We start from the raw sequence: 13,822 nt of genomic DNA on the forward strand, positions 1-13,822 counted from the left end.
GTCATTTGAGAAACAGCACATGTCATATTTTCGGCCATTTTGATTGTATACCGATAATGCAATATTTAAGGGTAAATACATCGTTCCATACAGTAACATCACAAGTCAGTGACATGTGCTCTTTCTCAAAGCATTATAAGTAGTGCTATTTTTTGTTTTGTTGTTTGTTATTGTAAACCATGCCGTCAACAAGTGGTAGTGACTCTGATAGTGCTCCGACTATTTTAATAAACAAGAAGGGTAAAAGAAAGTTATACAAGTGTGAACTAATAAAAAATGCTAGACTAAAGGGTGAAAAATATATTAATTATAAAGGTGCTGTAGTTTGTGCTAAAGAACAGGGTAAAAACTGCGGGTAAGTTATTACGAGTTTTGAAGGTTAGGTTAACTTTTGTTAAGTACATTTTTTCTTGTAGATGTAAGTTAAAGTGTTATAACCGATGTTCCGAAGGTGACCGTCAGGAGATTCTTCAAAAATTTAGGCTTTTGGCAACCAAGAATGAGCAGGATGCATATTTACAAGAGTTAATGTCTTGCCAAAACGTCAAAGTTAAAAGGCCAAGGAATATAGGGCGAGCTAAACCGAAATCTTACACATTTAAATACTTTTTAACATCCTTATCTGGACGAATCGTGGTGGGCAAATAGGCTTTTATTAACATTCACGCAATTACACCTGCTAGAGTTCGACGTCTATTTAAGTTACTTGTAGAGGGCAAACATCCTAATGACAAAAGAGGCAAGTGTATAGTGTCTGGAAATGCAATTCCAGGAAATATAGTTTGCCAGATTGAGGATCATATCAGGAGCTTTCCTACGAAAATTTCACATTATAGTAGCAAAGAAAGACATTATCTTGACGAGAAACTTCACGTGAAAATTATGTACGATTTATTTAAAATACAGAACCCGTTAACCAAAATAAAATGCAAGTTCTACTTCCAGTTCTAGTACAAGAAACTTTTTATTTAAGACAGCTTACTCTTAATGTTTTTGGAATAAATTTAGCTGGAAAACAGAAAGCCAAGTTCTACCTTTATCATGAGGGTATCGCCAGAAAGGGTCCCAACGAAGTAGCGTCATTTCTTTTGGACTTTTTGCAGAATGAAATTTTAGTCGGAACTAAACATCTACATATTTTCTCCGACAGTTGCAGTGGTCAGAATCGAAACCATCCTATAATCAGATTTTTAATGGCTTTGGTGCATACGAAGCGATTCGAAACCATTAACCAGTATTTTCCACAACGAGGACACAAAATTTTGCAACCATTAAACGAGTGATTAAAAAACATGATAGAATCTACTCAATAATGGAATACGTCGAAATGATGGTCAATTCAACAAAAAAATCGAAATATTTTGTAAAACTTGCAAAAACTGAAGATATTGCTGATTTTAAAGGTTGGTGGCCAAAGTTCTATAAAAAAAACATTTTGTCCATTGAATCTCTTAGTAGAGGTGTGCTGAGAGACCAAAAATACACATTTCAAACTTCACGCATTTTAGATATTCTTCAAATGAACCTGGCGTAGTTGGGGCGTTTAATTTTATAGACGGGGTTACAAGTCATAAATTTAGACTTGCCACCTCCAACTTATTACAACTTCCTACCCTCGTGCAACAACCAGCTTATTCACGAGGAAAGGTTCTCGATAAATTCAAAAAAACTTGAAGACATAAAGCGACTTTTTGCATACATTCCAGAAGAACACCACGGCTTTTATACAGAGATAATAAATTGGCCGAGAACTGAAAATGAAGACCATTAATTAGTTTTATTTTTCATTTTATATTTTTTTGACGTATTATTCAATAAAAATATATCCTTATATTCTGAGTTTTTATGTTCATTTCAGAAACATCACATGTCGCGCATTTTCAAATACCTATATTTTTTTTCTAATTTTTCTTTTAGGTTTAAATATTATTGTATTATGCCCGAAATCGAACAAGTTTTTAATGTTAATAAAATAATTTTTTAATCCATTCTTTGAGATTTTTAGTTTTTCTTATTTTCTGTAAAATGGTTTAAAAGTGACATGTGCTGTTTCTCAAATGACCGATTCAAATACTTTGTTACGTTCGGTGGCGATGTTACGCAATCCCAAATTCAGGGATCCCAATTCAATCTAAATCCATTCAATTAGCCACGGCTTGTGTATCTGATGCAATTTTAACTTTATCATTAATGGATAAAATAAGCCAATTTAAGTTCACAATTCAAGATATTTAACTAAACAAATTGAGTTGAGGGTTGTGATTTAAAAAGTTAATCTTTAGGACCGGATGGCGGATAGTCGTTCTTGTGCCTAACTAAATTAGTTATTCAACCACTTAATATTCAAGTCTAGAGTTTGTTAAGTCCAAAAGTATACCAGTTAATCTAAACTGAAATGCTCAAGTCAATAAAAGACAACTGATAGCACAAACATCAAATGGGATGAACTCATGACAGAAAAATGAAGAACGGAGTAACAGCGACGTCCACAATCGGCCTTAGGTTGAGACCCATCAGTCAAATGTCACTTCGACCGTCAAATATCCAAATATAAACAATATTTATAGCTGTTTATTTTACATAACAAATTCTTTTGTAGAAAACCACTGTTTCGATGCGGAAAATAAGAAGGAAATCGCTTTACTTGGATGAAATAAAAAAACACAGCAAAGATTAATAAATGATTAAAATAAGAGAATCTCACTTTATACTAAAATGACAATGTTTTGTGTATTTCTTTACATTTTAGAATGTGATTTTTTGTTAATATAAGATATTCTTCAGATGTTCTAAATATTCTGAGCAGATATTCTTATATATTTTTAACATTCCTGCACATTATCCTAAACCATGCAAATTACTAATGAATTAAAAGAAAATTGATGAATAATAATAAATCTAGACTTCCTTGGCCAAAAAGTAATTTGAAAATTAACACCTTTAAAAAAAATTATTATGCAATTAAAAATTCAATTCTATATTTTGAAAGACAATTTAATATTTGTAATTAGAATAAGGACATTTTTTCGGAACTGACTGAAAAACAATAAGTTAAAAATTAAAAAAGTGAATGTTTTGTGGTAACTATAAAAATTTGAAAAGAAAATTTTTTTTAAAAGTTATATATTATTTTAAATAAACAAGTAAAGCCTTTTAAACCATGTTTTGTACGTAAGATATTCTTGGGATGTTACAAGTCTATAGAGTGTGCTAAAAATATTCCAAAAGCTGTACAGACACATATTTCTTTAAGACTCCCTTCGTTATGCAAAAAAGTTGATTCAACAAAAAAGATTAATATGCTGGTCCTTTATAAATAATTTAAATATCCTATAATTATCAATAATTTATGGAGATCCCCTTTGCTTCTTAATTTGCTTAAGTTTAAATCGTGACAGAAGAGAAACCTTGACCTTAACCGATGCATTTTATTTATAACTTAAATGATTGCTCATAAAATTTGAATTCTTACATATTTTTTTTAATCATGTATAATAAATTAAATTGAAACAAAAATCATCCTAATAATACATACTTAAGTAGCAATAAAGTAAGTGAATGCAGCCATTACTTCATGTGGCATTTAAATTTCTTATTTCAATATAGAAATTTTTTCACTATATATGCCGTTGTTAAATTACTTAAGTAATACAATATCTAAATGTACTTTTAAAAATTTTATTGTGGGGCCTAATTGAGTATGAAAAGTCATTGTTACATAAAAGTAATTTAATTGCTTTTATTTCATAGCTAAAGGGTTATACTTAAAATCGAATTATTTTCTTAAAAAACTTGTATTATTTATTACCAATTTTCGCAGAGACTTAAATGCCAAACGATTACATAAAATTTACTCTATGTTTCAACCATTAATTACACATGTGATAACAATATAGTAAGAATCCCATCTGTTGTACCACTTGGGGCTAATCAGCTGCCCCCAAACATGACCACAAACCAGTTACTAATTTTCCTTTAAACCCCCTCAAGACGAGAAGCAAATTATTGGTTAGTAATAGGTCGAAAAACCATATAATTTTCCTTGAGAACCGCGAGCGGTGAGAGGTATATTATGCACAGCTTTTGGCTTTTGATAAGCTAAGCAAAAGTATTAAAATGGCATTTTAGTGTATGACAAATTATTGTAATATTGGGAGTGTAATCCACGAATCACCCGTGAAAGGTTTAACTTTGGCATTTTTTAAGCTGGTACTTAATAATATACCATCAAAGGTCCAACTTATGTTGCTCTTTGGATTAAAAAGTCTTAAAAAATCTTAGCTGAGTTGCGGATATTCCTACAAAATAATTGGAATATTTTTAAAAGGAATTCGGTGAAACAAAGAAAATTTATTATCCATATATTACTATACAGGGTGTCCCGAAATTACATTACATTACACGCAATATTTTACTAGCAGCATCTCTGTCTAAAAATAAGACAAAAACTTCATATACAGGAATCTTGAAAAGTGAATCGTTTTCATGTTACAAAGTTTTTTATAATTCCTATTGAAGATGGTTTTTTGTTAATATTTTCGAAACGCCTGGTCGTTATTTTTCGAAATTTTTATCGTATATTACTGTTATTGTTGCTAACTGATGTTACATTTTAGCATAAAATGTATACAGGGTCATTTAAAATTAGTGGTCAGCAGAGATAAAAATGCCATCACTTTTTTTCTGTTTTTTTTAAAGTTATTTGGATAGTAAAATTAAAAAGAGCGAACATTTTTACATAAAAATGGTACTCTTGTCTTATTTCGTTAGAAGCTTCCGGTTTCAAGAAAAATAATTATTAAGTTTGAAGTAAACCATGACTTGGTATTGAAAACTATGTATAAATAAAAAATAGTAGTTGACGGTGCTTGTTGACAATTTGTTTATTGCTTGAAGTTTGTTTGACGTTTTGATTGGCATTTAAAAAAAAATAGGTCTTTGTGTAAATTCTCACGAAATCCATTTTCTATTTTAAAGGCTACTCGCGCAATAAGGCGTAGGGCAAGATTATGTCTCCAACAAAATGGCATTCACTTCGAATATTTCCTATAATATGTTTTCTTTTGTCTGTTTGTTTAGTTTGGTATTTTAAGTTTTTTTTTCTCAGCTAATAAGTTAATTTTTTGAATTTTTATCTAATATTTACACATTATTTACAATTTTGAAATAAAAATTTAGACAATAAAAACAGTTTTTGATCTTTAAATTAAGTATTTCTAATAATGTTATATCATGTATCTCATTATACCTGATGATCAGCAACATACCTTTTAATTTTATTAAACGTAATCAAAAATAATTTATGGGTGTAGGTTGCAAAACATTTGTCTGATTATTTCAAAAACGGGCGCTCTTATCGAAATAAGACAAGAGCACCTTTTTTAATTAAAAATATTGATTCTTTTTGATTTTATTACCAAAATTATTGGAAAGTAGCTAGAAAAAAAGTTTTGACATTTTTAACCTTGCTGACCACTAATTTTAATCGACCCTGTATACATTTTAGCATAAAATATTATAAAATCAGTTAGTAACAATAACAGTAGTATACGATAAAATTTTCGAAAAATAACGACCAGGCGTTTCGAAAATATTAACAAAAAACCATCTTCAATAGAAATTATAAAACACCCTGTAACATAAAAACGATTCACTTTTCAACATTGCTGTATATGAAGTTTTTGTCTTATTTTTAGTCAAAGATGCGGCTGGTAAAATATTGTGATGTAATTTCGGGACACCCTGTAGATTACTACAATAATTTTATTTCCTTTATAAATGTCTTTAAACCCTAATACCCCCGGTATATTAGTATTAATATAATTTTCCTTAAATAACATTGTAGCAGATTTTTTTTTAATTTATGTGTTAATTAAGTATATTCCTATTCAAGCTTACTAAGAATATCAACAAAAGACCAAATTCAAAAAGAAGATATGAAAAAAACACGAATATATCAAAAATAAAAAAAATATTAACTTTACATAAAAACAGCATGGCAGCGATTATTCGTGCTTAAAATTACAAGTTTTATCTCGTTTTGATCCAATTTATTCCATATTTGGAAAATACCTCCAGTAAAGCCTATTCAAAGTGTTAGCAGGATAAGAAGTTCTTGAAGACAGCGGTAGATGATGTCCCAAACATTCTCAATTGGATCAAGGTCAGGACTTTTTGTTTGGTAAAGTTGAATAATTTGAATGCCAACTTCATTAAAGTCATTTTGCATAATCTGAGTAGCATCTTTAACATCTATACCGCGCCAAAACATAGTTAACCCCCATCAAATAATCTGGTAAGTTATATTGCGCATATCTTTTATTTGGTCCATGGTCTTCATTTGGTTATGACTTCAGCTCGAAGGACCAAAATGTTTTTTTTATGTTTTAGTTTTAAACAAATATATGTTGAAATCATAAATTCCTTATAATTTAATTAATTATAGAGTTACGTGATATCTTGAAGCCGGATTATTTATTAAGGTGTTACTAGAATTTCCGCTTAAAGAATCAGATAAATAATATACAGTGTGGTGACTTTAACTGGAATAAATTCAGTTAAAACTAATCAAATTTTATCTCGCAAAATTCCTGAGACCCGTTGATTTTTGTTTATTTTTTTTCACATTTCAAGATAGTTTTTGTATTTTTTCACCTACAGGGGAATCCAAATTAACCCAAACTTTTTTTTTTCAAATGAAAAGCCACTTTTTTAATACTCTCATTGAAAAGAGCCCTTTTTCCTGATTAAATTGCCCTATTTACTTTTGTGATTATCTAAAGGAGAAATACGAAAAAAAAATAAAAACCATTAAATTTGTCCACTTATTCAGGCAGAAATATCCAGATTTGCCACCTATTAACCAAGGTACGGTTAGTAAATGCAGTCAGAAGAACTGCAGCCTGTAGAGTAACTGCAGCCAGAAGAGTAGCTCGCGAAAACTCTATTCATCATAAATCTGTGCTAAAAATTTTAAACAGTTCAAACAAACAACCTTATAAAATGCAACGCAGAGTTCAGTTCTGTGAATTAATGATGAACGCCATTGACGAAAATCGCATATCTTCGGAGTGGATCCTTTTTTCTGATGAAGCTACATTCACCCTAAATGGCCATGTTAATAAGCAGAACTGTTGCTACTGGTCTGACGAGAACCCACACTGGGTAAGGGAAACTAATACACAATATCCCCAGAAAACTAATGTTTGGGCTGGCATAATTGGCAGGCAAGTTATAGGGCCCATATTCTTCAATGATACTTTAACTGGGGAAAGATATCTAGAATTTCTCGAACATGAACTAGTTCCAGTCTTACGTGCCTTATATCCGAGTCAGTTCGATCCAGATTTGTATGATGAAAGAATCTGGATGCAACAAAATGGTGCTCCCCCACATTATACCCGTAATGTACGCCAGTATTTATATGACAATTTTCCAAACAGATGGATTGGTAGAAGGGGTGCAATCGAGTGGCCGGCACTTTCTCCCGATCTCACCCCACTTCATTTTTTTCTGTGGGGACGTTTGAAAAGTCAAATTTATATGAGCAAACCAGGAAACCTAGACGAACTCAAAGAACGTATTAGGCAAGAAATCCGACAAATATCTTCAGAAGTGTTAGAAAATGTCAGAAACGAATTTTATTATCATCTTGGGCTTTGCCAACAAGTAAATGGTGCTCATTTTGAGCATCTTACACATTAAACGCAACTTTTAATAGTTTAATGGTTTTTTTTTCGTATTTCTCCTTTAGATAATCACAAAAGTAAAATATAGAAAAATAGGGCAATTTAAGCAAGAAAAAGGGCTCTTTTCAATGAGAGTTTAAAAAAAGTGGCTTTCCATTTGAAAAAAAAAGTTGGGGTTAATTTGGACCCCCCCCCCCCTGTAGGTAAAAAAATACAAAAACTATCTTGAAATGTGAAAAAAAATAAACAAAATTCAACGGGTCTCAGGAATTTTGCGAGATAAATTTTGATTAGTTTTAACTGAATTTATTCCAGTTAAAGTCACCACACTGTATAGTCAATTGTAGTAAACAGTACCTTATCAAGAAAAATTGAATCCTTAGATTTCACTAGATAGACGCTAGGAACTGCAAGAGTTGATATGAAGATAGGTGGTTCTTCCTCTTAACTGAATTGTAAAGGTAGAATCCGGTTACATCTGGCCAAGAGAATCTTGCCCAAGCTTTGCTTGTCCCCGTTTTCGTTTGATTTCTTCGCTCAAATGTTGCAATAAGTTGGAATAATACTCGCCGATGATAGTTTTACCATTTTTCAAATTCGCAATTTCTCATTAATTCTTTTCGAGGTAATCAATGATAATCATACAACGCGTCTCGCAAAAGACTCGTCTATTCCTTTTGTAAGTGCCGTTTTGATTGTTCTTTTATTTCGGATGTGAAGTGATTAAAACTATTAATTGCTAGTAGAAGTTTGCTTTCCCTTATCAGAACAACAGGTTGCTATATACCCTGCTTTACCCAAGAAAAACACATGACAGATTTTATGATTTTACCATAGTGTCGTTGCAAAGATTCACTCAACTGATAAGCCTTATGTCTAAATTTTGCAATAGATACTATGCTTGCCTATATGTAAATGGTTTTTCCTTTTTTTTCTAGCGGAGTAAAGATACGTCGCATCACTAATTTGATGATCAGTTGGAAATAGTGCCGTTGGAATAGTGCCGTTGGACTTTAACGGAAATCATACTGATTTATAACCAAAATATATTATTATTGCAGTAATGCAGTAACTGTTCTTTTACACCAAGTTCCAACACCTTCTTATATATTTCTGTATTTATGGGTCTAAATTCATTGTGAAAAAAAGTATTTTGAACCTTTGGCAGAGGAATCACAGTCGGCCCTTTTCGATTATCAAACGATTTCTAATAACACCGCAAGCATCACATAGCACCCATCTTAAGATGGTGAAACCTCAGGGTTGGTGAAAATAGATTTAATAAAATATTTTTGAAACTCGGTGAAAATGATCGATCTTTCCTCTAATATCATCAGTTGTCCACCTTTCCATAATCCAGTCTTTCTTTTAGGATACATTTGATTTCAAATGTCTATGCCTGTATGACATTTTTTCATAGAATCTATGGTAATATAATAATTATCATAAAAAAACTTTTCACGTTAAAAACTTTTTCGTTAATTTTGGGCGTTAAGTGTACTGTATATGATAATTTTGTATCAATCATGACAACGTAATCAATTAGGGTTCTGCTACTATCAGTAATGCGCCTGAGGGTATCAACAATCTGAATAAAACAATTTATATAAATTTGAGATATTTTTTTTAATAAAGATGTCAGTATTGTGAGTATATAAAAATTAAAACCTCTCGTTATTAAGTTGACACTTTTAAACACGGTGACCTGATCGAGATAGCTACTAATATAATCCAAAAAGTTTACATTTTCATTTTTAGGAAAATGGGACAGAACAGTACACATTCATAAATCATATATTTCTAAAATATTATATAAATGCCTCAAATAAATAACAATTTCATGAAATGCCCAAAAAAAATGAAAAATAATAATAGAGAAGAAATAAAAGAAATATAGTAAAATGTGAGAAATTCCTAGCCCGTCTGACTGCTGCTTAATGAATGAACTTCAAGTTTCATATTACAGCATTGCCGATAACGTCACGAAAGTTCACCGGCATTTCAAAAAAATTAAGAAAATGTTTCTTAGTTATTGTCTCCGCACACTGGTTTCTATACGATACCCAAATACGTTCTTATCCGGATATAAAACTAAATGAAGTGTAACATTGTTATGGAACCATGTGTATGCGGCAGTATCGGTTCAACAGCCACGCCCGCTTATACAATTGATTAATTATTAAACTGACATTTCCCTATATTGGTTTAACTATAGGTACCACATAAATTAGAAAACAGAAGGAAAAAATCTAGTTGGGTTAGATCTGGGTGGGCAGTCAGTCTGATAATAGTAATCTTTTAATGGAGTTGATGAATATTCCTGGTATCCATCCATTCATGTCTGAAGAAGACTGACTGGTTATTGGATCATGATAAGGATCTGGAGATTTTTTCATTTAATATAGCGACAAAAAAATCAACGAAATGTTTGGTTTCTCACTTATTGGATTGAAATGCAAGCAGTAAATCAGCTTCATCTCAAGACAGCCAGCAACTCATTGAAGCTAACCAGCTTAGCTTGATTCAGCTACTGCAGCAGATATTTTATCAGAGCAAACTGGTATCTTCTTTCTGTGTGTTGAATTTTCCGATATTATTCCTCCTTGAAAACGGAAACATTACACTACTAATGACGACGTCAAATTCGCAGAGGGCTATAATACGTTCATTTTGCCGATTTCACGGTTGACTGGTACTACCTTTGAATCTTTGTACTCGTGACGGATGGTATAATGAAGCATGATAAGTGATTATTATATGGTACTTAAAGGCATTTGCACATTGCCAGGAGTTATTTAAATGAATTCATTATAATGAAGAGAATATAAGGCAATTGCAAGATATGGAGATTTTAAAAGAAGTAACCCTTGTAGGGCAGGATAATCATGGATTCTGGAAGAGCAGACTGGTTATCTGCAAAAAAAATTGAGTAGTTGAACACTGACAATAAGTGGAACTGATGTGAAGGTAATAGATGTATTAAGAGAGTAATAGAGTGAATACCAAAGAATTATAGAGTGGCAGAAAAAAGAAGTCGCCTGTGTTAAAGAGAGAGGTTGACTACTTTAAGCCCTCGCCTCTCACAATATTACATTCTGGAAGGTGTGATCTTATAGTCCAAGCGTATATGATAAACATTTAAATTTCTTTGAGGGCTTTAATGTAAAATACCTGGACTAAAATGCCACTAGATGCTTTCTGTTGGTTAGAGTGAGATGGCAAATAATTCAGGCCACGCCCTTCATAAAATTACATTTTGCAAGGTGTAGCCTTATAATCAAAGCGTATATACATTTTTATTTGATGCTGGGTTTATCTGTGGGAAAATTGCCTGGAGTCAGCCTTCTTAACATTCTAGTTCAATAGTAAAATAGAGAAATAAATCGGGGGTTATAATATGATACAATAAGTTTTATAGTAAAAAAGTATACATTTTCAAGATTGGAAGATCTCCAAATAAGGTACAATATTTTAAAATCAAATCCTAATCAAAAACTTTCAATAATTCAAAAGAGAAAAAATCACTCAATAAATTCGTAAGAATAGGTACCCCATGTAAAATGCCTTATTACCATCCAATGCGTTGAAGCGACAGCGGAGGTTTATAGTCCAAGCGTATATAATAAAAAAAATGATAGTCGTAACAAGTTAATAATAAAGTAGAAAACAAGTACTTAAATATTGTAGGTTCGGTAATCTATTCACATTTAGATTTTTTTTTTGGGTTAGGTCTGGAAAAAGGTTGATTTTTCAACTGCATGTGGTACCTTTTAAAGATCTTAATAGCGTAAATAAGCGAAATGATAAATTAAGAAAATAATACAATGATGACCAAAAAATTTTTAGAACAGGTAAAGAAAAGTTACTTTCAATCAGTTACCAAGATACCAAGTTACCAAGATACCAAGAGTAGATCAGGATGCAGAAAAATTTGTGTCAAATTTTATTGCAAAACTTGGCAATATAAGAGAAATCGAAGATGAGAAAGCTGATAGGTAGATAGAATGAGTACTAGAGTAAAAAACAAAAATTGATAGAAGAAGTAAAGGTAACCATCACCTACTGTTAAGAGAAAGTGGGAGAGGAAGAAACTGGAATCGAAGATTAACTGAAAACTTAAAACATTAAAATGAAACTGATAACTCAGATGGAAGATAATAAGAGGAGAAATAGAAAACAGAAAAGATGCAAAAGAAGACCTGTATTTGGATAACATTCCTTTAATGAATGCGATAATAAGTTTGGAAACCAAATCTAAAATTAATTCAAAACAGAAAAAATCCAATTAATAAAATCGTAAAAATATTTGGTCTAAAATATCATAAGACGGTGAATTAATTGGTTAATGTGAGAGGGTAACGCTACAGGCTACGCCCTTCATAATATTACGTTGTGTAAAGTCGTGACAATATAGTCCAAGGGTATTAAAGGTAAATTTTAATTTTAGGGTGAGCTTATATGTTCGAAGGTTGCCTGGAAGAGAGTTTAAATGTGGCTTTCTTGAAATTCTAGCCCAACTATAAATTTAATAAATGATTGAAGTTATGATGTGTTAAAACGTGTTAGATTTTTATGGCGATAGAATTTTTGGGTTAGTTTATGGAAATAGTAGATTTTTCCAATTGCATTTGATATCTTTCAAAAACCTTAGGTTCTTTACTGGAACTGATAAGAGAGATAATAGATGGATTAAGAGAGTAATAGATAGATAATTGACCAAAGTACTTTAGAAGATGAAAAGAATAGTCACCAGCAATTGACCACTGAGAAACAAAATCAGGTTGTGGAAAAAATGGTGTGAAAGTTGGACGAGTTTAAGAGAAATGATAAAAGACATTGAATTGAATGGAGTAATGGACATAGTAACAAAGATTGCAGATCAGAAAGATGGCAGGTATATCGAAGGAATATTAGAGTGAAGACTTAAGAAGAAAGAGAGAAGGTGATAGATTTGAAGATGATAGACAGAAAAATGAAATTAAACTTATAATAATGATAGAATATGAATAAAAGAAAAAATAAAAAACGAAAAAGAAGCAACAGAAAACTACAAGAATTTTATTATATAAGATTAAAAATTTTAAAGCCAAGTCCTAATCAAAAACTTTAATTAAAGCACACAAAAAAAAACATTCAATAAATTCGTTCATTCAAGAGAACCCGGACTAAGATTCCACTAGTTGTTGCACGTTATAGTGGGCGGATATTCTGAGGCCATGCCTCCTATTACGTTACATTATTAAAGGCGGCGTCTTATAGCCCCAGCGTATAAATTAAAAAAGTCTTCATGATCGTAATGAGTTAAGAATTAAATGGAAAACAAATGCCTGGAAGTTCTAAGTTTACATGCAGAGTGTTGTTCTTGTGATAATAAGAAGGAATTTCTGGCAAATTTTAGAGAGAGACAGGAGCACATTTTTTTTTCTCTAAAAAAAATAAATGCTCATTATCCCAACCACAACCAAGTAACGTTTAGTTCATATCAACCTGTTGCATTAACTATGTCACCACAATTATTTATTTTATTTAATTTATCATTTATATGCCTTTCTACAAAACTTGATTTGCTAGCTTTACAATCAATAGGTTATAAATTTATCGATCAATCTAATCGATTATCAATTAAAATAAAACGAACGAGCCATGGGCATTATTCACACGCAAAAGGTAATTGTACCAAACACAATAATGGGCATGGGCGCATATGGGCGATGCCTATAGCAAGGTCGTACCAAAGCGACGGTAAATGCGCGCCCCATTAACCAACATTTTTTTTTTTTTAAAAACCTACTAATCTGAAACAAACAATTCATTAAACTTTTAAGCAAAGACAAAACTGCATATTATCTCCGCTCGCGCGTTCTCCTAAATGTGATATGGCCCCGCGCGTAGTTGCATAACAAAAATTATGCAACGCCTGCACTGTGTGTTGGTCATTGCTCTAAAAATCACCGAACTGGATTTATAAATAAATTATTAAAAGTCATTCGATTGTAAATAGCAATTCGTACTTTCAATTGTGGTGTATGGTGGCATATGTGGTGGTACTGTTTTTTCGGCAGAAGTTATTTAAACCTAGAGGAGTTAATTATGTTGAGAAGAGGAATGAAAAGGAGAAGTAAAGGAAGAGATTA

The 13,822-nt window shown here is 31.6% G+C and overlaps 1 protein-coding gene across 2 annotated transcripts in view; it reads right to left on the minus strand.

The window, feature by feature from the left end:
- LOC126736002 (serine-rich adhesin for platelets-like) overlaps positions 1 to 13,822 on the minus strand; it is a 125,368-nt gene that overhangs the window by 35,563 nt on the left and 75,983 nt on the right. The window lies entirely within an intron of this gene.

This window comes from Anthonomus grandis, chromosome 1 (assembly GCF_022605725.1).
Source record: "Anthonomus grandis grandis chromosome 1, icAntGran1.3, whole genome shotgun sequence".
NCBI lineage: Eukaryota > Metazoa > Arthropoda > Insecta > Coleoptera > Curculionidae > Anthonomus > Anthonomus grandis.